This window comes from Dermacentor variabilis, chromosome 9 (genome assembly GCF_050947875.1).
Source record: "Dermacentor variabilis isolate Ectoservices chromosome 9, ASM5094787v1, whole genome shotgun sequence".
NCBI lineage: Eukaryota > Metazoa > Arthropoda > Arachnida > Ixodida > Ixodidae > Dermacentor > Dermacentor variabilis.
This window is the reverse complement of record NC_134576.1, coordinates 146498014-146523993: the sequence shown is the minus strand read 5'-3', so window position 1 is coordinate 146523993 and position 25980 is coordinate 146498014. Positions and strand designations below refer to the sequence as shown.

At 50.0% G+C, this 25980-nt stretch overlaps 1 protein-coding gene and 1 long non-coding RNA gene across 3 annotated transcripts in view; one reads left to right on the top strand and one right to left on the bottom strand.

Moving 5' to 3' along the window:
* Window positions 1-25980, top strand: part of LOC142557772 (SLIT-ROBO Rho GTPase-activating protein 1-like) — a 158747-nt gene that overhangs the window by 107763 nt on the left and 25004 nt on the right. The gene's annotated exons all lie outside the window — the stretch shown is intronic.
* LOC142557782 (uncharacterized) overlaps window positions 21488-25980 on the bottom strand; it is a 33054-nt gene continuing 28561 nt past the window's right edge. For both annotated transcript variants that reach the window (XR_012822841.1, XR_012822842.1), the window contains exon 3: window positions 21488-21652. This is a non-coding gene — a long non-coding RNA (uncharacterized LOC142557782). The remainder of the gene's footprint in view (window positions 21653-25980) is intronic.

Sequence of the window (25980 nt, the reverse complement as noted above, 5' to 3'; positions counted from 1 at the left end):
TCGCCGAAGGACTTGCAAGGGCAAGTGGTTCTCCTTTCAAAGAATTTTGCGCGAACGTAACCATCCAAACGCAGTGGAAGCAGAACCTGATAATTGCCAGCACCGCAGACGAGGACTACGCACTGAAGCTCGGTTCCATCAGCAGCATCGAACTTGGGGCGGCCACATACGAGATGACGCCGTACATCAAACCGCTCCCAGGAACAGTACGTGGAGTCGTGCACGGTATCACTGCGTGTACGACGGAGAAACGACTTGCGGAACTACTGGCAGCCAACAACTGTGGCATCCTGCATGCGAGGATGCTCGGCAAATCCACCTCAGCAGTTAGCACCTTCGAAGGTCCGCACATCCCTTTCTATGTGAAGGTGGCCGGCTCGTACACACGTTGTCGCCCATACCGCAGATCGGTACAGTATTGCAAGGCCTGCGGAGAAATCGGCCACCGGCAGGACGTATGCCCCAACCCAGACAAACATATCTGCAACCGGTGCGGGGTGCAGAACCCACAAGCAGATCATCATTGCCAGTTGCAGTGCAAACTATGTGGACTACCTCACGAGACGGCAAGCAAGGAGTGCGAGAAAAGGCTCAAGCCAAGACCCCCACCCCTGTACGTGAGGGAGAGAAGTCAATCAAGAGGCCGACAACCACCTATAACAAGGGAGACAAGTTCAAGCTCCTCGCAATATGGAACAAGTAAGCCACAGCAACAACAGCAGAAGATCACCTGGGCGGAAGTGATAGCCAGTTCCAAGTCGACAACCGACTCATTTCCCTCACAGCCGACACAAGAGCGAAATTCGAGATACGAGGAAACCATCTCCTCTCTTAGAAGGCAAAACGCCGACCTGATCAAGCGGAATGAAGTGCTCATGAAACGTCTAGAAGAGCAAGAAGGTCGCCAGGAGGAACGCGACAGAAGAGCTCAGGCCAGGGAACAAGCCCTGGAGAGGAAGCTCCAACATCTCATTGACGAATTGCAAAAACAGCAGAAACTGACCACAACACCAACGCCGCCGAGGGAACATACTCCCCCGATGGAGGACCTCGATTCGGGAATAGAGTACAAGATGAACAAGGCCCGAACCGAAGATAGGGCCAAACTGAGAAATGAGTTCCGAGCCGAACTGTCTCAGGCCGTCGACACCATAAGCAAATCTGTGGCAGCCACCGTCCAAGCAGCCTTACAAACGCTCCGCCAGGAGATCACCCAGATAGGCAACGAACTCAACCAACGCATCTCCATTCTGGAAAGGGAAAAAGAGCAGGCAAGGAAAAAGCCAAAATACCCCATCAGAGAAGCCCAGATGAACGAGACTCTGGGAAGCCAAGATGGCGAATAAGATAGCAAAGAAGAAAGAAGCGACCGAAACCCTCAAAATTTGGCAGTGGAATTGCAGAGGAATAAATCGGAAACGGCAAAATTTACTTCACCTATGCACCCTACACCAACCTGACGTCATCGCGTTACAGGAAACAGAAACAAATAATATTACGATGCGCGGCTACAAAACGTACATTGCCCAAGGAAGGACCCGGACCGCCGTCCTCGTCAAGAAGCACTACACGACGCAGCAGCATCAAATCAACCACAGAATCGAACACACTCTGATTGAGCTGTTTCCTCCCAAGAAAACCCTGCAGAGCCTCTACATCCTGAATGTATACAGTCCTCCGCGCGACACACTAAAGGACTTGGACAAGTTCCTGAGAGAAGTGAAGAAAGTCACCAACGGTCAAAAACTTCTCGTGGTGGGTGACTTTAACGCTCCACATGTGGCTTGGGGCTACCGATCAACCAACAAGAAGGGTATGGACGTGCACAACGCGGCACAACACCACCAGCTGACGTTGTGGACCGATCCTCTAATACCAACTAGAATCGGCAACAGTGTCTCCAGAGACACCAGCCCAGACCTGACCTTCTCCACTGGCTTAAGGCAAGTCGAGTGGTCGAGACTGGACGAGACTCTGGGCAGCGACCATCATATCATCCAGACTGAAATCATGCACCACAAAACCCCTGTGAGATTAGGTCAGGCCAAAATTACGGGCTGGCCTGCTTTCCGGAAAGACGAACACCCCAGAAGCCTAGAGGACATCGAGGAGTGGACCAAGAACGTGATGGACTTGGTTACCAAGTACACAAAGACCATCCAACTCACTGCGGACAATCCCGAAGTCGACCCACACCTACTTCACCTCTGGGAGGCCAGGCGAGGACTTTTGAAGAGATGGAAGAAGCAGAAGAGAAACCGCAAACTCAAGATCCGCATTGCCGCAGTCTCGCGGCAGGCGGAGGAGTATGCTGAAAAACTCGGACGTCAGAACTGGAATCAAATGTGCGACCAGTTACAGGGAACCCTCAGCAACCGAAAGACCTGGGCCATTCTAAAGACCCTTCTCGCGAAGACGGAATCAAAAACTGTCACGGGGCAACACATACAAAGACTTATACACAACTTCCAGGGAACTGAAGAAGAAGCGCTCGAAGCCATCACCGAGAAATACATCGGAGACGAGCAACAACGGAAGACGCAGCCGGTCATTCACCCGGAGTACGAGGGGGAACCCAATCCGGATTTAGACCAACCTTTCACCAAGTCGGAGATCGTGGCAGCCTTAAGAAATCTGACAAGAAACACGACGCCCGGCAGGGATAAAATTAACAACAAGACCCTCCGTAACCTGGACGACGGGGCAACGGAGAGTTTACTAAAGTTTATCAATGAAAGCTGGGAGAACTGCAGTATACCGGCTTCCTGGAAGCACGCGGACGTAACGATGATCCCGAAACCCGGCAACCCCATCAACCTACAGAACCTGCGTCCGATCTCTCTCACGTCATGCGCGGGAAAACTCTTCGAGCACATGGTCCACAATCGTCTCTCGCCCTATCTGGAAGAAGGTGGGCACCTGCCGAACACATTGTTCGGTTTCCGGCCTAACCTCTCCACCCAGGACATTCTACTTCAGCTGAAAGAAGTCATCGACGGCCTCAGCACATTCCACAAGAGTGCCATCCTGGCACTCGACGTGAAGGGAGCCTTCGACAACGTCTCACACGAAGCAGTGCTAAACAGCCTACAACATACCAACTGCGGACGGCGGACATACAACTACGTCCGGGACTTCCTGACGGGTAGAACGGTGACCATAGGCCTGGGGAATCTCAGGACCGAGAAGTTCCAAATACCGCAGAAAGGAACCCCCCAGGGGTCGGTGATCTCCCCGTTGCTGTTCAATATAGCGATGAGGGGATTGCCGAACCTCTTGGAGAACATCAGGGGTATCCGTCACGCAATGTATGCAGACGACCTGACCATGTGGACGTGCACGGTATCGGCGGGCGAACAACAAGACGCCCTGCAGGAAGCCATCGACAGGACCGAGCATTATCTGCACCGCTGCGGTCTTTCATGCGCGCCGGAAAAGTCGGAGCTCCTGATCCTCAAAAAGAGGACAAGAGGGCGGCCTCCGCAGGAGACCCCTGACCCAACGTTGACACTAAATGGAGTCAACATACCCAAGGTGGACACACTCTGTATTCTGGGCCTCACTCTCCAGAAGGACGGTGCCGGTCTCGCCGCCATTAAAAAACTGCAAGCGACAGTTACCCAAGTCGCGCACTTGGTGCGAAGAGTGACAAACAAAAAGCACGGCCTGAAAGAGCAGGACACAATCAGATTAATACAAGCCCTGGTAATCAGCAGAGTCACTTACGGCACCCCGTACCTGGGTCTCAAGAACAGCGAGAGAGACAAATTGAACACCCTAATACGAAAGACCTACAAGCTGGCACTGGGGCTTCCACCGACGACGTCGACGGAGAAGCTACTCAGCCTGGGCATCCACAATACTTGGGAGGAACTAGTAGAGGCCCACAAGACGAGCCAGATAGAGCGACTCAAGCTCACCAGCACGGGTAGGGACACGCTACTAAGACTGGGCTACCCAGTCGAATATGAGTCCAGAAAACAGCGGGTTCCTCTACCTCTGAGGGAGAAGATCACGGTGGCCAGCATCCCGAGAAACATGCACCCTGAATACCACAGAGAAAGGAGGCGAGCGAGAGTGAAAGCTCTGCGTAAGGCCTACGAAGGACCAAAACAAGGAGAAGTCCGATACACCGACGCGGCGAAGTACAAGAACAGAGCGGCCCACGCTATCAGCGTGATCAACGGCCAAGGACAAGAGGTAGCAGCGGCCTCGGTAAGCACTCCAGACATCGACTGCGCGGAAGAAACGGCGATAGCCCTGGCGGCCACTACGGGCCAGCGAGAGGAAGATCTAATCACGATCATCACCGACTCACAAACAGCATGTAGAAATTACCAAAAGGGCCGCATTTCCAAACAAGCCCTGCGCATCCTCGAAAAGCGAGACAATTTTCCAGAGGTGTACATTGTCTGGGCCCCGGGACACAAGTCCCTGGCGGGTAATGTAGCGGCTAATGCCGCTGCCCGAGATCACATTCTCCGGGCTATCCCATCAGGTTCACGAGCACCGGTAGACCAACAAGATAGCGTCCCGAAAAGATACGCCGATATCCTGAGCCACTACAGACTGGGTAGAAGGATCTATCCACCCCCGCATCCCCAGCTGACAAGAGAAGAGGCGGTGATCTTCCGAAAACTACAGACCGGCACATTCCCGCACGGCACCCTGCTACACGCAATGTACCCTACGACCTATACTCACAAATGCGCCTTCTGCTCTACGCTTAATACCCTCTACCACATGGTATGGGAATGTCAACAAAATCCATCGACACCGCCCATCACCGGACCAACCGTCGAGCAGTGGGAGGCCCAACTGATAAGCTCGAGCCCTGAAGACCAGCATCGCCTGGTGAGTAGGGCCAAGATATCAGCTCAAGCCCACGGCATCCTGGACTAGGGACGCCGCCCACCTCGGACGATTTTACGTCGGCTCATTTCAACTAATAAAGTTTATTCCTCCTCCTCACTGAGCAGACAGTTCAACATGCACATGCAGAGTTGTTCTGTCATGTGGGAGGCCAATCTCTTGATCCAACAAATGTTCCTTCCAGCAAGCCAGCTAGGATAGTGTGTCAGGCAAGCGGTGCGAAGAAGATGGTTAAGAGGAATCTTCAGCTCGGGTCCAACTCCGACGCGGCCTATTCAAATACATGTAAAACTCAAAAACTTTTTTGTGAGTGAACCCCTGGATCGATTTGAATGAAATTTGTTGCATTTGCGAGAGAAAGTTAAATTCTAGTGTGTGTGGGAAGCGGAATTTCGATTTAGGGCCTGAATTTTGTTACAAGAATTTTCTAAAATTTGGAAGTTCGAAAAAATATAGAAGCACGAAGTTTAAAAATGTATAGCTCTGGATCAAGAACAGATGTCGCGGTTCTGTGAACGGCATCCATTAGATCATTGAAAGCGGACAAATTCGATATGTCATTTTACATCTTACGTTAATTTGTTACGTTGTTTACATGGGTTCTGCAAAAGCCGTATTTTCATGTTATCAAATTTTTAGAGATTCAAGTGTAACATATCAGTTTTGTCCGCTTTGGATATACTATTAGATGTGTTTCAAAGAATTGTATTATCATTTTTCGTTGATGAGTTACAGAGTTGTAAACTTGATAGTTTCGTTTTTTGAGAATTTTAGATTTTTGCCAATTTTTAATAAAAATTCACGACCTAAATCAAGAATTCGAAACCAACAGTCACTAGATTTTATAGTTTTTCTTTTATATGCAACAAACCTCGTCAAGTATGGTGCAGTTATTGTGGAGAAAAACAAATTCTTTTACATGTATTTAGATAGTAACACCCGAGCTAAAGCTTCCTCTAAGCAGACGATCTTGGCGCCACAGCTCCGGGCTGAGAATTCTGCTCATTTGTTTTACATGCCCCCATGATGGTAGCACCGGATGAGAGAGGACGTTCACTTCGACGGGAACCGATCCGTTCTCGATGCAGAGAGCGGTGTTGACGATGGCACGTCAAATCCAGCGGTCGATGAAACGCGGAGATGACACACACACGTAGAAGGGCCCACTGCACCAGAAATAAGAGAACTTCTTGCCGGGCAAGTTGCTGTTGATTCATTGTACCTATTGCTAAGGCGCCGAAAAACAACAGATAGCACACAAGAAAGGACATGTAACGGGACAGCGCGCCACTCTCAACTACTTTATTTTCACAGGAGACACGTACACATATTCCCTCATTCAGAGCCTACACTACATTCATACACTACCCCTGCGGCACGTTTTATGAACTGTCGCGGAATCAAGCATGGGCGACAGTTCATAAAATGTGCCGTAGGGGTTGTGTATGAAATTCCCCCACCTGTGGTTGTTCCTATATAGGACATGCTGGGCGCTGTGTAAATGAGCGAATCAAGAAACATGGATGAAACGTTGAGTGAAATAAAGAGGACCCTAATATACCAAAGCATATTAGAAACTGCCCCTCGCATTCTTGTGAGGCATACTTTTCTGACGCGCGGATTCTGGACACAAGCAAAAATACGAAAGCTAGGGAATTAGTGGAAGCATTTCATACCAGTAAGAAAGGTAGCTTGTGTGTTAGTAAAACGTTGTTATCATTGTTTAAGTCAGAGAAACGGTTTGTTGAAAGAGCCTTATCTTACCGTGCTCGATGCTTGAGTTGCGCAGGCGCTGACTGAGGGTATACGTACGTGTCTTCGGTGAAAATAAAGTTGCGAGAGGCACTCTGTCCCGTTGTCCTTTCTTGTGTGCTGTGTGTTGTTTTTTGGCGCCTTAAATATGGGTATACGAAGAATCAAAACACCAAGTTGGCGCACGATAAGTGGGTAATGCAATCACTTGGCATTTATCCACGCTGTCAGTATTTTCTCGAGGCTGAAAGGTGGAGCTGCCGTGTATGGTTAACCAGATGTTTTCATTACCAATTATAGCTCAGCATAGCAACAATGTTGTTAACTTTTGCTCCAAAAAGAAAAAAAAGAAAATGTTTCGTGAAATCTGCGAAGTCACGATAACGTCGCCAGTGCGGTGATTTAGGCGCGGTATTCAAGAAACCAACTTTAGTTAATTATGGGGTTTTACATGCCAAAACCACGATCTGATTATGAAGCACGCCGATGTGGGAGACTCCGCAAATGTGAACCACCTAGGATTCTTTAAGGTGCACCTAAATTTAAGTACCGCGGGTGTTTTCGCATTTCGCCCCCACCGAAATGTGGCCGCCGTGGCCGCGATTCGATCCCGCGAACTCGTGCTTAGCAGCCCATAAAACAACTTTGCCATCAGTTATCCAACTGCTTGACTAGCAATAGCTTTTACGTCAGAAAATGCAAAAACACTATAGAATCGATAATCTGACGCGCAGTTTAAACATATCCAGTGTTTCTCCTTATAGCCTTTGTAAAAAAATAATTATTCAGAGGACTTAGTGCACGCGCATGCGTTTTGCTCGCATATACAACGGCAGCGAACCGTGCGCTTACCCTGTATACGCGGACGTGACCACACGGCGGTATACAATACTCTGTATGTAAAGTCCACCGCGTGACCGTAAAACTCGCTCGTGAATGCGCATTTTTATTTGGCGTCTCCGTTCGCAACGCGCGCCGCGCTGGCAAACCAAGCAAGACGCCGTGTCGCGCGATTGGCGCGGCGTCATCCGTGGAACAGCGGCCAGTGCGCTCGTTTGCCGTGCGGAGCATTCGCAGCGCCTGCAGTGCGTCCCGTACAACAATGAACGCACGAAGCTTGTCTCCAGAAGTTTGGCAAGCGTCGGCTGAAGGAAAATTCATGCACCTAGCTGTAAAACAATGCGGGTGGGGGGGGGGGGGGGCAGCGCAGTCCGTATTCGTGTGGACGAATACTTATATAGCCGGATTTTACTTTACAAACGACAAATAAATAAAGCGGACTGTGGCGTTAAGCAGGCAGGGATGAGACGAGAGAAAAATGTGTACCTTCTCTTTGCAGGCTTGCTTGCAATTAAGTGCAATTAGGTGCGGTTGTGATGCGTACAAATGGCCTTCACGCTGACGTAGCATGCAGCATACGAACTACAAGCGTGGTGGCGATCGTGTCTACTAAGTATTGCACCGTTGTATGCCGCGAAAGCGGCACATACATAAATTTGGAGGGGCGTGGTCCGGCTTTCACAGAGATGCCCGCGCGCTTTTCTTGCCAGAATATCTTCCCACCAGCAGACATGACGTCACAGCTATCGGCTCCATACGTCACGCGTCCCACTTACGCGAGTACGAATATTTCCGGATGAAGGCAGAGCGCGGAAAACGCCACCATGTAGCGAAGAAGGAATAGATAAAGAGACGAAGTTCGTGACGTCGGCGTGACGTAGACCATCGGCTCCGGTCATGGAAGGCGTTTTTGGGCGTTGGTGGAGGCATTGAGGGAGGGGAGGTCGCCTCCTCGCCCTATCGCCTCGCAGCATTTCATTTGCTTCTACATCCGCTATTAACACTTCCCATGCGCTAGCATTCCTTGGGTATTTCACGCACTTCCCGTGGGCTATCTATCAATGTAGCTATGCTTGTATCTAATCGTTTTCCTGCCTACCTGGCTTACTGGGCAGTCAGGGGTTAAATGGGCAGTGCATGGGGCTGCTGTGCGGAATTAACAGGGCTCGAGACCAACCATTGTACCAACTTGGGTCACTGAGTATGTGGCAATGTGTACATACGTGCCGCTCTTCAACGAACCTCTCTCTCACGCCGACATAGATCACTGTAGACGCGGGACTGGCTGGGTACCGCTGTTCGAAGGAACTCTTTGATGCGGACTTGGAATTCTGGGTATGTTCCACTTCGTCTGTTCTGGTGAAACTCTTCGATGGGAGCTTGGGTCACTGGGTATGCACCGGTGGATGCCGCACCTCAGTGAACGTCTTTTGACGCCAACTTTGGTGAAATAGGCATGTGTGCCACTGGGACTGTGCCGCTCTACAATGGCGAAAGAAATATCACTAAATTTTATCCCATACTTAGCGTAACCGGGCCCACCTCACGAGGGTTCCTCGGACAACGTACCCTACGCATTAGCGGGCTGCGCCACGAATGCACTTGGTATGTGTCGCTTTCAATGAACGCATTTCACGCCAACGCTCTAGCGAACTGCACCGCGAATGCACCGGGCTTTTGCCGCTCTCCAATGAACTTCTCGCCGGCTTGGGTCACTGAGTGTGTGCCACTGACTGTGCGGCAAGCGAGGTAACAACCCTCGGCGTTTGCAGGCCCCGGAGCGCCACGCTTCTGCTCTCGGCGGCGGCACTGGACGGAGCGGCGCGTCCGGAGAGAAGCGCGACAGCGGCACGGCTCGCTTCGCGGCTTTCGCACGCACCGGGGCGCCACGCACTTCGGAGGCCACGCGCCTCCTTCGGGGCGGCTGCGCTAGATGGCGCCGAGTGTTCTTGGGGCACGTACACCTTCCGGAAGTGCTTCAATGTGAAGTGGACAGAAGCATATCAGCCGGTCAGCGGTCGAGATAAGCAAGAGACGTCTAGAATATTGCTCGACAAAAAAGCAGAGATTGATACGACCGGATCCGTTACAGGCACAGATAGCAGTACAAAGCAGATAGCTAGAAGCTTTGAGGAATATGAAAGATATTAAGGGAGATGTATATACAAAAATGCTAGAATGGAAAGCCTGTATAGCATACTTTATTAACTCAAGTAGGCTAGGTGACTATTGTCACTGCTCCGTTTCAAGAAAGGATGCCACTAAATCACCATCATCCTCACGAAGCTCGAAGAGTCCCGCTGTAGTACAAGCCTCATACATAACTCGTTGCGACGGTGGCAGTACGTCGTGTCGCTGTATTGATCCAATGCTAGCGCATTACCGTCGACACATTGTGAGATGGATTCTGCCGTATTTTAGAGCGCAGCTCTTAGCAGGAACCGAATCGGCGCGTTTCTCGCTCGCGACAACGCGACTCTCGGCGAACGCCCACGCCACTGCTGACGCGTCGGCATGAGCACGGCGGGTACGCGCCGGCCGCGCCGCGTTTGCCGGGTGTACCGCTGAGCAAGATGCGCGCAGGGCAACAGCATCGTGACGTGTGGCGTGACGTGCGCTAGCGCTGCACTGTCATTGGCGGGCGTTGCGACGCGTTCTTTTCAACTCCGAACAGCATCACGCGGATACGCGATTTTCGAGAGCGCGTTCGTCGAAACGACACCCGGGCCCCTCCGCCGCGCGTCAATCGCGCCAAAAATCGCCCGTTCCTGCGGCGAGCGTCGGCGTCCCTTGTAACCGAGCGAACGAGCACAGCGAAGGATGAAAGAGCGAACGCGGAGCCCAGCGGGGGACGGCGATAGCGAAGGAAGCGCGAGGAGAAAATCGTAGTTACAGTGTACTTCTAGAACACTGTAGCGAGCACGACGGTCTCCGCGGCGACGATGGCTACGAGATGGCGCCAGAGTAGCGCGCGTCGTGTGTTCACTGATGGCGACACCGAAACCATATATGGCAAAAGAAGCGCTGCATGAGCGAAGGTTTGTTTGCGGCGGCTGCTGTTAATCGCGCCCACGCTAGCCCACGCGCCGCCTCTCGCGATGTCGCGCGATTACCAAGCAGTCGCGTCTCACTTCGCTCCGTTTGCAACGAGACGCACGAGACAGATTGTCCGCACCATCCAATATATCGCGAAATTAAAACACGTATAGATGTGCGCTCAAATTCCAGCGCGCGTCGTGTGTTCACTGATGGCGACACCGAAACCATATATGGCAAAAGAAGCGCTGCATGAGCGAAGGTTTGTTTGCGGCGGCTGCTGTTAATCGCGCCCACGCTAGCCCACGCGCCGCCTCTCGCGATGTCGCGCGATTACCAAGCAGTCGCGTCTCACTTCGCTCCGTTTGCAACGAGACGCACGAGACAGATTGTCCGCACCATCCAATATATCGCGAAATTAAAACACGTATAGATGTGCGCTCAAATTCCGCATTAGGGATTATCGTAATCGGCGTCGGTGAAATTAAATATATGTATATATTCCTTCGGTACAACGCTCAATAGACGGTGCTTTATAGCATGCAGTTGCGCGGGTTGTTTCGACCCAACTGCAGACGTCCATCTGTCCATTCCGAAACAATCGAACGTCTCGTCCTTCACTCCAGGCAGCATCTCGCCAATCTCTGCAAAGGGACGCCAGAAGTTGATTGCTAGCTTGAAATATTCCACCCATCATTTTTTTGGCAAATCCTGCATGCTTGGTATAAGACTCGAGTTGGATGGGCTCCAAGAACCATGACCTAGAGCAGGCGCTTGGATTCGCCACTGACAGCGGGCGCTGCACAACCACCAGGTCTGTCACAAAGCACAGACTACAGCAATGGTGGAAATAAGTGACGCAAGTCTGGACGGCGAACCAGTGAAGTGCTGTGTCAGGATGTGTGCGTGTGCTCTTTCTCCATTTTTTTCCCGGCTAGGATGAAAATGTTGCGTCCGCCCGATAAAAAAAGGGTGCAGCCACATATAATTATCATCATCATCACCACCATCATCATTTATAAGCAGAATTTCCGACGGTGCCTGAAGAGGTGTCGTTTAAAAAGGAACACCGAGTTAGCTTAGACTGTTTCAAAGCTTATCTTCGTTACTTTTGCGATGAGGGTTATTTTATTAGCTAACTGGCCAATTTCCTCTTTTTAAGCTTTGGGCCCACGTAGGAGACATCCTGACGACATGGTGAATTAAGTCACTGAAAATGTCAGCGTGTGAATTGATGGAATCTTCAGGGTGTTGATGAGCTTCAACTGAGCACGATATAAACACAAGTTATAACGCTAGCAGTCAAAGCGATAATTAAATGAAATTTATTTATTAGCTGACGTTGACAAACTGCTCATCCATTAATGTTCAATTAAATGGACGCTACTTGCATAAGCTGTGTCGCAATTTTCTTTTTTAATTATAGCAATTCCCGCCTCTTACTAAGCTGCAGAGCCAAATTAGGTTTCTTGCCAAAGGCGATCTTTAAAAATATGTGGCAGCTAAAGAGAAATAAGAAAAAAATCATCAGCCCTTCCTCACTTTGAATAAGGACGAGCAGGGAAGTTGCGGTGTGTTTTACCTCAATCGACGCATTGTGTACATGTAGGTATAATAATAATAATAATAATAATAATAATAATAATAATAATAATAATAATAATATCGAAAATTACATGAGCAACAGATTTCAAGTGGTCGATACCGATGATGAGGGCGTTGTTAGTTCTAAGCTGTCGCTGAAAGCTGGAGTTCCTCAGGGGCCCATTTTATCACCCTTGTTGTTTAACATCTTCGTTAATGACTTTCCTTTGGTAATTTCCAAATGTTCCGTGTTCCAGTATGCTGACGACCCTGTCTTACTGGCAAAACATCTTTCTTACAATATGTCCACTGAAATGTTGCAAAATGACGTGTACAAGGCAATGCTTTGGTTCGATAATAATGGAATTGTTGTTAATGTAAAAAAAAAACACAACTTGCTTGTTATCGCTCTCCACTCAAGACTACTGTAATTAACATGCCTCTCTACTTACATGAGTCGAACTGTGTTTCTTGTAAATGTACGCCTATTCCATACATGGATTGTGTAAAATATCTCGGAATATCTATCGATAGTAATTTATCGTGGCAACATCACCTATCACTTATTTGTTTTAAACTGAGGTCAGTCGCTTGGCTGTTGTTTAATATCAAAAGTATTGCACCCTTGTCTGTAAAAAAAAAAAAAGAGAGAAACATTGCACATGCACTCGGTTACAGCGTGTTGAGATACGGCATTACAGTCTTCGGCTTCTGTTCGGATCGTTGGAGATGCAGGGTAGACATGATTATTTAAAATATTAATAACTGATGTTGCTTTGAATAATTATCGCAGTCACTGTGAGCGACTTCACAGCACTGCCATGTACGCAGGCGACATACGTCGACCCTGCAGCTGGGACGCACGGCGCCCGCGAAGGGCAAGTGGCGTTTGGTTTGAAATGTGAGCTCTTGCTGCCGTGCGTAGGGATGTAATACTTAGCAGACAAGATCGTTAGCGAGCATTCTATGCAATGCGCTTGTAAGCTAAAGATGGCCAGACCTGGCGAGGGGCCCTTTAAGGCACTCGAACCCTCGACCTTTGTTGGGAGTCGAACCCCTCGACCTTTGTTGGGAGTCGAACCCCTCGACCTTTGGTGGGAGTCGCACCCAGGACCTTGCGTTGTGCGCATCTTGTGACGAACACCGTTGGTCACGTGACATCGGGCACTTCTGCTGACGTGACCCTTTCTCTATGCGCGGCATGGAGGGCGGAAAGATATAAGCGGGAGCGTTACGTCATGCCGCCAACCTTGGCAAGCGAACGCTCCGTGAAGTCACAGTGGTAGCCTAACACGTGACCTCTTGCGTCGAGATCACAGAACAAGAATCGAGATTTTTTGAGACGTTGGGTTCCCAGTAGCTATGCCAGTAGTTTTTATTTATTCGGTGCGCGCTTGTTCAGCTGCCCTGCCATGGCTCTGCCTGCAGAGCGGGTACACTAAAACCAGCCGCGCACTTTGACGTGCGATCACGTGTTGGGCCACTAGGTATGGCTTCAATCGCGTTGCGGTGTGCTCCCTCCATGGAGGAAAGGAAAAAAAAAAGACTAGCAGGGAGCGTTACGTGATTCCACTAGCCTCGGCAAGCCATCCTCTGAAGCCGCCCCTCCCATTCGCCGGGGCCTTGTGCGCGATGCCTTTTGGGTAGGAATAGTCCCACATTGTTGCCGCACATTCGTGGTTGTTTCGTGCGTGGTAATGATTAATGGCTTAGTGGCGACTGCCGTCAAAAGTATGGAGGCATGGAAGTATAAACCGCGGGCGTCGTTCTTCGCTTCAAATGTGTTGTCTTGAAACGTGGAGACGGACTGGGGAGCCAGACCCGTGACGACATAATTTTCAAAGCATCATTTGCACTTACCACCGCAGTTAGTCGGCGCTCTCAAATCGAAACCCGTCCAGAGTATGCCGGCCCGAGCGTGGTCCATTGTTTGGTCAAATCGGCTGTTGTGTACCTGAAACTCCGGTGCGTATTTTCTTGCTAATTCTTGTTCTGCTGTCTAGCACCTATATAGGTTGAGACGAGACGTTTCGCGGGATAGTTATTTGTCGCGTGTTTGCTTAGTAGAATGTTCTGCTGTGCGTCTTTCGTTGTGAAAGAACTAAATAGCACTACCCTGCACTCTAGACGCCGAAGTCGCCGCCTTTCCTTGAGGTTTACGTACACTATTTTTAAGATTGTGTGGTGCGACGTCGTTATGCTGTTGAGAGGCAGAAGGCAGAAGATGGGACGATTTTTTTTTTTTTTCACGCGGGAAAGCAGTCGCTGCGGAACCCGGACGCTCGCTTGAACATGCGCTTGAGCCTGCACATGTTTGCAGGGGCGAAAGTGATCATTGCTTCCCAAAAGATGCCCCCAAACGCGACGAATCGCCATCGGAAGGGCGGCTTGGTTGGCTTCACATGTTTGCAGGACGAAAGGTTGCCTCGTTTCCGTGAAACCGCCCCGAAACGCGACCTCTCGTCGAGCGTCGAGCCGCGTGGTGCTTCGGTGCGTTGCCTGACTCAACTGCTTCATATACTTGAATTACTTCACTGAACCTCGGCGTGTGTTTACCACGCCTACTATGTGCGCATACTCCAAAACCCCCCTCAGCAGATGCAACAAAAGCGAGCCGACTAAATCTACCGCTTGCCTATCACGCGACGGCCTATTTCCCATCATCCTGTTCCTCAAAGATTTTGTGACAGTCACGTACGAGACATTCATTTGAGGGATCGCCAGCCGTTTGTGCGCAGACGCGAGTAAAAGCGGGCGCGAGAGAGAAAATCTGGGGGCTTTTGCTCTTTCCTGGGCACTACGGAGGAGGTTTGTTAGCGAGTGTTGTATTCGTTTATCCCCAGACATGCCGGCATTGCGTAAAGCCCCTCCATCCACGCGCCACCGCCGCTTTCTTAAGCAGCGACAACCTTTGTTGTGCGCCGCCATGGAGGAAGGAAACTGAGGAGAGGCCCTACCCCCTCCGCGCGCTAGGAGAAAAGTGTGGAGGAAATGACGTAGTAGGTTCTCCTTTGTTTTGCTGTTTTTTTTTATTTCTTTGCTGTAGTGGCCCCGCCTTTCGGGCCACAATGGCGGCTTTGTTATTGTTCTGTGTGCGCCACGGAGGAAGGAAACTAAGGAGAGGCCCTGACGTCACTCTCTGTGAAGCTAAAGTGAAGCCGGAAGTTGGTGTTGCTCATGGCGTTGCTCCGCCTATCGCGCCAGCTCTCCTCTCTTGTTTACATTTCTCGCGAAACCACGCCGCGCTGTGCGCAACCGTGGTGCTTGGACGCGCGCGCTCCGCAGCACTACTAAACAATCGTTAGCACGTCAGCATGATTCCGCCTAAGAGGGCAATATTTCCCGCGGATATTCCTTCGTTCGTTGCCATTGCCGTGGTGCGGTACATTGCGCACAGCGGTGCATGCGCGTTCATTTCACGAACTTTAGTTCCTCGTGGCCCACCTGGCCACAGCAAAATCCGGGAGAGCACGGTCCAGCTAACGCAGCGCAACAAAACACGGAGATCAACGCGAACCAGCCCGCACAGCGCCTTTGCCACGGTACGAAACCTACGGAGCAACACGTGTGAGCGCACAGAACCAAAACAAAGCCGCCATTGTAGCCCGAAAGGCGTGGCCGCCACAGCAAAGAAATAAAAAATCTGCAAAAAAGAGGAGAACCTACTCCGTCATTTCCTCCACACTTTTCTCCTAGCGCGCGGAGGCGGTAGGGCCTCTCCTCAGTTTCCTTCCTCCATGGTGTGCGCTCACACGCGTTGCTCCGTAGGTTTCGTACCGTGGCAAAAGCGCCGTGCGGGCAGGTTTGCGTTGGCCTCCGTGATTTGTTGCGCTGCGTTATCTGGACCGTGCTGTACCCGATGTTGCTGTGGCCAGATGGGACAGGAGGAACTAAAGTTCGTGAAATGAACGCGCATGCAACGCTGTGCGCAATGTACCGCGCCACGGCAATGGCTACGGACGAAGGAATATCCGCGGGAAATGTTGCCCTCTTTCGCGGAATCGTGCTAAAGTGCTAACGATTGCTTATGCTATCTTCGGCTGGTCGTTTCTGAGCACTCTGGAGCGCTTTCGCGAGCGGCGTTGTCTTCGGCTGGTTGAAAGAGGGTGCGCGCCCTGCGTTCGGCTGGTTCTTCTCGATTGCTCTCCTCTATCTTGGAGCGCTCTGAGGCGCTCCGAGCCCTGTCGTCGGAGCAGTCATCGAGACTGAAACGTCATCGCAGCGCCGCGTCGCTGCTGCTGGCGACGGCCCACCGTAACCTTGGCAACCTAGGCCAGTGCATGCTGGCGTCTCGACGAACGTTCGCCCGCCGGCACGTCCGCCGGTTTTTGCGGCAGCGCCGGGAGCTTTGGATAGGCGAAGCATCGGACATTGGCAGTAGTCACGTGGTTTCGCATCAGCAATTTCCTCCTCCGAGAGCGAGTCGCACGTTCGGCTTGCGCGCTTGTCCCCTACCTTTGAGCTCGGGAAACGGCCGATCTACCCGACTCTGCTTCGGGGCATACAGGCGACCAGTCGAAGATACCATTAGTATTGCTGCGGAGCGCACGGGTCCGGGCAGCACGGTTGCGCGCAGCGCGGCGTGGTTTCGCGAGGAATGTAAACAAGAGAGGAGAGCTGGCCCGATAGGCGGAGCAACGCCATGAGCAACGCCAACTTCCGGCTTCACTTTAGCTTCACAAAGAGTGACGTCAGGGCTTCTCCTTAGTTTCCTTCCTCCGTGTGCGTCGCCTTTTCCCCTCACACCAAATCCGGTTCCGGCACTACCGGTTTCAAGGTTTCCGGTTCCGGCGTTTCCGCTTCCTGGAGTTGCGCTGCGGGAAGTTCCGCTTTGACTGCTGTTAGACGATGGTGAGACGGCCGCGCGGGCTTAGCAGAGCTGTTGCAGTCACCACGAGAAGAATGCAAAGGGGACAAGCTGTTGTATTCCGCTGAAGTAGTAGTTCGCGGTCGCTGTTTTCCAAATGCACAAAAAACGGCAGTGGTCTCCGAGCACCCAGGCATTACATTCCGCTGTACGTTGTATCTCGTGGGACAACCCGTCGCAGGTTGACGCGAAGCAGCGAACACGATCACATCGCTGATTACAATAGGCGGTGGTTCTTGGATGGAATCGCATTCAGAGTTTAAACCGCAGCTGGTGCAATTAAAGCCTCTCCATCGATGCGAAAGTAAACAACGCTAAAAAACAAAAAAAAAAAACATAGCGCCACTTCCACTCGGAACAGGAAGCTGCAGCTACGTAAGTTCCGCTTGACGCCAGAAGCAAGGGGGTGAATGGGAGAGGATCGCGGAGGAGGAGGGTAGGTTGGCGGTACTTAACCTGGTCGGCGGAAACGTGTATGGACCATAAAGCTTTAGCATTGCGGAGTGCGGTCCAGTTTGTTTACGGTCAGCTGCTGGCTGCCAACGCGGTGAGTGGGCGCGGACGCCCCATTTGGTGATCGCTGTGTCTGGGGGCAATGTTCTGACTGGTGTTGTATAAGTCGCGGGTCGCTTTTTTCGTCGCGACGATAGATTGGATTTTTTACAAGCACTGCTCCAGTAGGGCACATGTAACCGGCAAACGGAGGCCTCAGGAGAGCACCTGACGTTGTAATGAAGCAGGCGGCGCAGGATCTCCAGGGCACCCAAGGGGTAGCGGGGGGATCGAAGCTGGAAGCAGGGCGGCCCGTGGGGTGGAGCCGCGGAGGCCGAAGCGTACGACGGGGTGTTCGCATAAAAAATTGGCGGTCCGCGATAGCGGACAACCGACCTTATACACCCCTGGCACGCGCAGACCTCGGCGAGCTCCAACCCACGGACCAGTTCGGGTTCTAGCTAGTTGGTGTCCCCGTTGCCGCTTTGGTGTCCTGTGGGCGCCGCCAATAATGCGAAATAATGACACGTTGTTACAATTAGTAAAAAAAAAAAAAAAAACGACTGAGCCACCAACTTGTGACGCTAAGTTCAGCACTACCGCGCCCCGCGACTTTTTTCAATATATGTGGCCCAAGCTCTGGTACGGTCGCTACTGCTCCCAAAGAAAAATCTGTGATGGTATTTACAAGGTGCATCGCCGTAAGGCGCGAGAAAGCTATGATCCGCCCCGACTGACTTTGCACGAGCGCCGCAGGTGCGGCGAGACAGTCTGCAAGGTAAATATACCTGGTAGCGAAGCTTTCATAGGAGCCCATACGTTCAAAACATGGCGGTCCATCGGCGGTTCATGGGGCTTAGCGCCATCTGTATGTGGTGGGAACACTTCCGGCGGACGAAAAAATAATGTGACGCCATGTCCGTTAAAAGCAGAGGTGACGTCATTTTGTTTTCGCAGGCGCGAAATTTGTTTTGTTGTCCTTCCTTTGGAGCTATATATTCAAATGCCCCGCCATTCGACTTGATGGGCGTTTCGAGCTTTCAACGTGGAAAGCGATGAAGGAAGAGGCCAGCCGTACGGTTGTCGAAATCGCATCCCTGCACAGAGCATACTTTCTTTGGAGGCCGACGAAAGCTTTAGGTGTATAGTGTTGATCCTATTGTCGGATGCCAAGCCCGTCGGCCAGCGCAGTCTCACGAAAACAACTACACAATTATCTGGCGGTCGTAACTCACTCCTTTTAACTGAACAGATTAAGAAGCGATGAAGCTACCCACGTCACCAAATTCAGACAAACTTCGACAAGCAAGAAAGCACAAACTGTGAGGGGGGCGTATTTCAACAGGTGAACTTTACGAGTGCGCCTTTCTGCCCATTTCAAGACGTGCATTGCATTGCGAGTGATAGTGGCGTCAACGCCCCCTGTAGCGATGGGCGCTGAAAAGAAATGCATTTATTAATAATATTAAAATTAAACTTGTATTTTCTTAACTCGTCACGAATATATAAAAATGACTAGGAATTTTATTTTCGTTGAATGAATCTAACTGTGTCTCGTTTGAATTAAAAAACGCGTTTTTCTTTCCCAATGTTTGTTCCCTCCAAACATAGTCGCGCTTCAATCGCTGCTCCCATAACCCCCCATGCTGATGTCGGTGACAATCTGTACTGAACCGCTTTTCGCCCGAAGCTTCGCGACCTATTTGAATCGACCTTGCAGTCTGTCCGACACAGCGCTCGCCAAATCATGCGTCGTGCCCGCTGCTTCACCTATTTTACGGCGCCGGCAGCCTGCGTCCGAGCGTAAACAAACTCGATCCCACTACGCAATGCCGGCGCGCCTAGGGACAAACGCCTACAACCAACACCCTCTAGAGAACTAGGAGGTGTTGCTACAACACGCGCTAGGAAACCTCCTCGGTAGTGCCCAGGCAGAGTCATGTATTCAAGTAGCAAAAGCCCCCAGATTTTCTCTCTCGCTCCCGCTCTTACTCGCGCCTGCGCACAAACGGCTGGCGATCCCTCTAATGAACGTCTCTGTACGTGACTCCACCTTTGGCGCCACCGGACGTCGCACTGCTACTGCTTAAGTGGCCGCAATGATTTCGCATTCATGCACGTATATTCGGATAACTAAATGCCCCTTGATTTTTTTTATCAAGCCAATGTTCCTGCGGTTCATGTTTTATGAAAGCTTGAAATATTTTTGCAGCGATAGGTAGTGTTCGAATCTGCGTCCCAGCGACGGCTCCCTACAAGAAACACGAACCGATCTCGAAGGCCATTGATTCTTCAGACGCCGCTGATTCCGAATTCGATTGTCGATTTTATGGCTAGTAGGCCTAATACGGCTCAACTTCACTGGTGAAGGCACGTAAAGTTGATTACTCAAAACTAAGCGCGACAAATTGCGGCCTGCTAATAGAATAATCTCCAAATTGTAATTAAACGCGAGAACACGAAAGCCAAAATTATACGTGTTATCATAAAATGGTACATTTTATTTTAATATTTATTATAGCTTTCCATTGTCGCCGTAGTGGCGCTGCGAGCGCAAGACGCTATCCGCAAACTCAAAGCCATATTCTAAAGCTATTCATTCCTGCGTGTCCCAACGCTAACACTCGCAAAGCTCTTTGGGGCCCCTATTCTAAAAGCCTTTATTATACAACAACATAAGGGCGTGGATTCGAGTTAGCTAACTCCGCCTTAATACCAAGGGTCGAGGGTCCGTAGCCTTTCTTACTATCGTGTGGTCGCGCCGCCAACACCGGATTTTCCGCCTCATGAGCCACTTCATGCTTTCGCATTAAAATGTTGAAATCTAGTGACTGTAGGTAGTGAATTTTCGATTTAGGCCATCAATGTTTTAATAAAGATAATTGAAAATGGCACATTTTCAGAAAACGAAACTATGAAGTTTAGAACTTTGTAACTCAGTAATGAAAAACGATATCACAATTTGTAAATTGCATATAATGATACATCTAAATCGGACGAAATTGATGTGTTATACATGGCTCTTAAATAAGCCACTAATGTGTAAGTATGTGTAAGTAGTGCGTTTGCAAAATCCTTGTAAACAGTGCAACGAATTCGCGTAAGGTATAAATTGATATATCAAGCTTCTTCGTTTTGTATGCTCTAACGAATGCAGTTTACAGAACTGCGATATCTGTTTTTGGTGCAGAGCTAAGAATTTGTAAACTTCGTGCTACCGTTTCTTTCAAGCTTACCAATTTTTTGAAAATTCCATTATACAGTTAAGGCCTTAATCAAAGTTCCGCTTCCCGTAGTCACTAGAATTTAACATTATCTCTGAAACAACAAAAACACGCACGCTATACAGCCGCCGCCAAATTGAGGCGCTCACATCTCCACTGGCTGCACGTCACATCTTGTCTCGTCAATAAAGTATCTGGTTACATGTAATCGGTTACTGAAAAAAAGTAATCGATCAATTACAAAGCTACCTAACAATTTTATTAATTACAAGTAATTAATTACATTTCATTCGTTACGCATACGTCTGATTGACGCATGTGCCGTACTCAGTGAACGCACGGGTTCGTCGCCAATGCTCCCTCGACAACCGTCACGCCTCGGCTTCGTCCTTGTGTCGTCACTGCGCCTGAATCCGGTGCCTGCATTTCGGCATAGCTCCTGAGCGATGCAGTGCATAAACAGAAACATTGCACGGCACTAAAGCTGTGGCATATATGCGATGCATATAGGCATAGACATTGCATGATATGGCACGTTACAGGTGAGGACGAAATTAAGCGCAATTGCGCGCATCGCATTTATTTGTGCAGCGTTTAACGGACCGCTTCACATTGATTCCGACACACGAGTTGGATCTGTTCTGCTTTCCTTTTTTTTTTTCATTTTTCTTTTCCTTTCTTTTTTTTTTTTTTTTTTGAACACGTTCCGAACGTATTACAACGGACGGCTGTGGAGATATTCAAGCCGGTTAATCAAAAGTTTATTACGACGACTGTCGCTCCAAAAGTTCTCTTTATTTTTCATCTTTATCTACGCCCCAAAACACCGATGATGCTGAACAAAATGAGAGATTCCACGATGTCCCAGTGAGTGACTTATGCTGAAAGCTGCCACACACTGCGTTTCCCTCCGCAGCATAGACGACTGTACAACAGAGCCAGGGTATGCAGGGCACCGACTCGCAGCTCTTGTATGTCGTTTGCTCTGAAGGGAGATACGAGCAGGACGGCCGATCATTAGCAGAAGGAAGGAAAAAGAAAAGACAGCATGATAACAGTCTGCACAATAAACAAGACAATTGAAAGAGATTTAAAAAAAGAAAGACACTTGCTTACGTCGGCACATTTTTTGCCTTAAACGCGAGAAATTAAGGTTTATTTGTGCTTATTTTCTTCCTTGTAGTATCAATTTCTCTTCCCCGTCATTGTTGGAGGTCTAGCGCGTAGGTTCCGTTTCAGTGAACAGCCATTGTGAGATAAAATTGAGCGCCTTGTCAATCTTTGCTCAGTGGCCCATCCATATGCAGGACGGCGCCATGCAGTCTTACATTATTTAATGAGAGAAATGCATATCGATCGGGACAGGCATTTACTTGCGGAGTGGGTGGACGTCGGGCGGAGGTGAGCACCACCAGTGTGGACGTTTTGCTTTTCGCACTCAAAAAACCAAGTTGGCGCACGATAAGTGGGTAATGCATTCACTTGGCGTTTATCCGCGCTGTCAGTATTTACTCGAGGCTCAAAGGTGGAGCTGCCAAGTATGGGCAATGAGATGGTTGCATTAACAATTATTGCTCAGCATAGCAACTTTTTTTAACTATTGCTGTAGACTTAAACACCAAGTACAATTCTTCAATTATTAAATTTGTTTGTAGCAAATGTGCATCTTTTATGGGCGCTGTACTGCTGCTACTGAGTGGGATGAGAGACCTACCTCTGTGAGGCACTCATTACTCTTGACCCTGTATGACCTTGAGATTTTATATAGTTAGAATAATAATAATATATGGGGTTTTACGTGCCAAAACCACTTTCTGATTATGAGGCACGCCGTAGTGGGGGACTCCGGAAATTTCGACCACCTGGGGTTCTTTGACGTGCACCTAAATCTAAGTACACGGGTGTTTTCGCATTTCGCCCCCATCGAAATGCGGCCGCCGTGGCCGGGATTCGATCCCGCGACCTCGTGCTCAGCAGCCTAACACCATAGCCACTGAGCAACCACGGCGGGTGATATATAGTTAGAAGAAACAAATCCAAGTTCAAATAATTTTCCGGGCCCCCGTGGTTCACCATCTGTGATTCAGAAATAGGTATATGTCTTTTCAATATAAAAATAACTGACAGACGCATTTCCAGGCTCTTTCATTTATTGTAATAGTAATTCGCAATATACATACGGGGTGTCCCAACTATCGTGCACTAAAATATGCAAATGCCACGTAGCTGGACAGAGCCAAGGTAATGTTGTTTGCCGTCGCATAAAGATACTCAGATTATTTTTTGCATTCCGCCTGATTACATAATTAGTCTTAATTAATTAATCAACTTGCGTGTTCAGCCAGCACGTTTGTTGCACGTGCTTGCTGCTGACATCATAGTTGTGCTGTTCTAATCTTTTGTAGAAATCGCCCGTTTCACCGATGTGCACGTGTTCACAACCAGCGCAAGGACACGACACCCGGGAACTTCTCTTTCGCGAGCTTGTTTTTCACCGTCACCATTGCGCGTCTGGGCTCGCGCGTAGGGACATGTGCGACGTCGACTTCGTACGACCGGAAGGTTCGGGGCACGTTTTCGCCTACGCCGGGGACGCGTGGCATCGGAATCGTTTTATTTTTCTCTTGTCGTTGGGGCTGTGGTGACGCCGGATGAGCCAAGCGATTTTCGACAGTTTGGATGAACGAGCTGTGGTGGCTCGAAGACGACAGGTCGCGGCGCTCGGTCCTCCGGGGTTGAGCCGAGTTTTTCTGCACGGCGTATACGAGCGAGGCGACCACCGATTTCGTGCGACAGGTCGGGTGCACGGAACTGAAGTTGAGGTACTACACACGCCGGTGTGCGTGTCCTTTCTGAATACGCTGAACGATATCCTATTACCGTCCCGTTTTACAGTTGGGTGTCTAGAAAAGGCAAGCGCCCGTCGGCTTCTTCCTCTGCCGTGAACTGTATGGCCGGTTCTATGCTGTTGAGATGCAAAGGAAATGTGTTGAAAGCCGTTTTTTTTTTTAGTCACGCAGAAGCAATCGTTCACGCACTAAAGGAAGATCTTTGGACGTGGTGTGAAGTTGGAGAGGGCGCGAGACTAGTGACTCCATTGTCAAGTTCGCTGCGGTGACTGAAATCGAAGCACCCATTGCCGTTCCATGGACCTGCTTAAGTATGTTTTTCTAGAACGTGAAATATGTATTGCCCAGACAGAGCTGCAGAAGTTCGCGTAAGTCTGGAACGTCGATCGGGATTCTTTGCGGTAGGGTTGGGTCTGATTCGAACGCATCTGTGCAAACCTTGATGGCGAGCTCTGTCGGCACGCTCGTGAAAAGCGATTTCACATCAAAGGACATCAGGATTTCGTCGTCGTCGTCGAGAAATGTGTCGCGAACTTTTTTCGACGAAGTGGTACGAGTTCTGTACGTGCGTTTCACTTTTGCCGACTAAAGAGGAGACAGGTGCGGTGAAGACAATTCGACAGCTTGTGCATGAGGCGAGCGGGTGAAGTCGATGATTGTGCGCATCGCATGAAGGAAGGAAAAAGATAGGGAGCATGCCGCAACGCGACTGAAGCGAAACCCGGTGGACCAACACGTGATCACACGTCAAAGTACGCGGTTGGTTTTAGTGTTTCCGCTCTGCAGACAGAGCCACGGCAGGGCAGCTGAACAAGCGCGCACCGAATAAATAATAAACAAATAATAGCTACTGGGAACCAAACGTCTCAGCAAATCTCGATTCTTGCTCCGTGATCTTGACGCAAGAGGTCACGTGCTGGGCCACCACTGTGGCTTCACGGAGCGTTCACTTGCCAAGGCTGGCTGCGTGACGTAATGCTCCCCCCTATATTTTCTCCTTCCTTCACGGCGCATCGGGACGCCTGCTTTCTGTGTCTTGGGTAATCCATACAGAGCGGGCGCGGAACCGTTGTTGGACACAGTGAAAAAGTAAAGGGACTTCTGCTGTTGAGGAACAAAGTGGAACACGTCAGCCAATAGTTTCGGCAAGTCTCTTTGCAGTTTTAGAGTGCGATCACGATTCAGGGGGATGTATACGTTCCTTCGTCCTCAAGCATACTTCTCATCTTGTTTTTCTAGTCCCGTTTGTCCAAGGCGACCGTCCGCGGGAAGTATCACGATGTCCTCGTTGCTCTTTTCAGAGCCTTTCGTTCTTCAGGCATCAGCGGATCCCGTCTCTGATGGCGGTTGAAGAGCACGCTGACGACGCGGGTGCGTGCTTCTTCGGGGCGGGCCGGCTCGGCACCGCATTTTCCACGGATCTCTTTTTCACGTCCGGTTTTGGAGCCAAGTTGAGACAGCTCGCCCACTTTGTGTGCCCGTAAGGTTGGACACAGAACTGCGGTGAGGAACCTTGGAAGGATCCTTACGATGAGGTAGAACCCTTTGAAGCTTGTTTTCATGCACCGCTCCATCATGCCACATTTAAGTTCCCTGTGTATTTTAATCACTTCCAATCATGGCTGCGTGGCTGCTCTGGGTAGTGTACAGGTCCATGAAGAAATCATGTGCTTCCTTTACAATATCACACACATTTACCTCACCCTGCCTGTCTTTCAGTGCATATACGTCCCGCTCTTTCCTCTGCCAAGCGTCCTTCTCGTTGACTGCACGCTGCCCCCATTTTTCACTGCTTCATCAATTGCTCTATGTAGTACATATACTCTATTACATAAGCATGCGCCACGCCCAGTTGGAGTCTGGAACATACACGCCTGTAAAAGCTGTATGGAGGTCGGTAAACAAACGTTATCGCGTTTCTGTACTTCTAGTTCTGTGACAGCTGTAGCCGGGCGCTGCTGTGCATGTGTCGGGACAGTCCTTGGACAACGCCTGGCGGGAGTGGGTCCTCGATAAACGCGACCGTTGGTTGGGCAACACTCGCTGCACTGGATATCGCGGAAAGCGGGTCTTCCAAACGCAGAGCTTGACATATACAGCGTGTCCGATATATGTATACTCTCATCGGTAATATATAGTGTGCCGTCTGAACTATAGGGCCGACGCAGTTCAACTACGTTGCACGTGGCCGATCGGAAGGTGTGTGCCGCAAATGCGGAGGCACCGTCGTGTATATACAGAACAAGCGCCGAGTAATGACAAGCTCGTTTTAAAGAGAAAATTACTTGAGTTGTATTAATTAGCTTTCTACAGTATCAGCAAGAGAGGTACTCTTACAGTGAAAAGAGGCTTGGTAAGTAGAAAAATACGCAAGAACCTTGAGACAGGTGGCGATGCCACGTTGGAGTTACCGCACCAGTTCGTCGTGACGTCATAGATTTTGACGGGGACTGCTCAGGAGTAT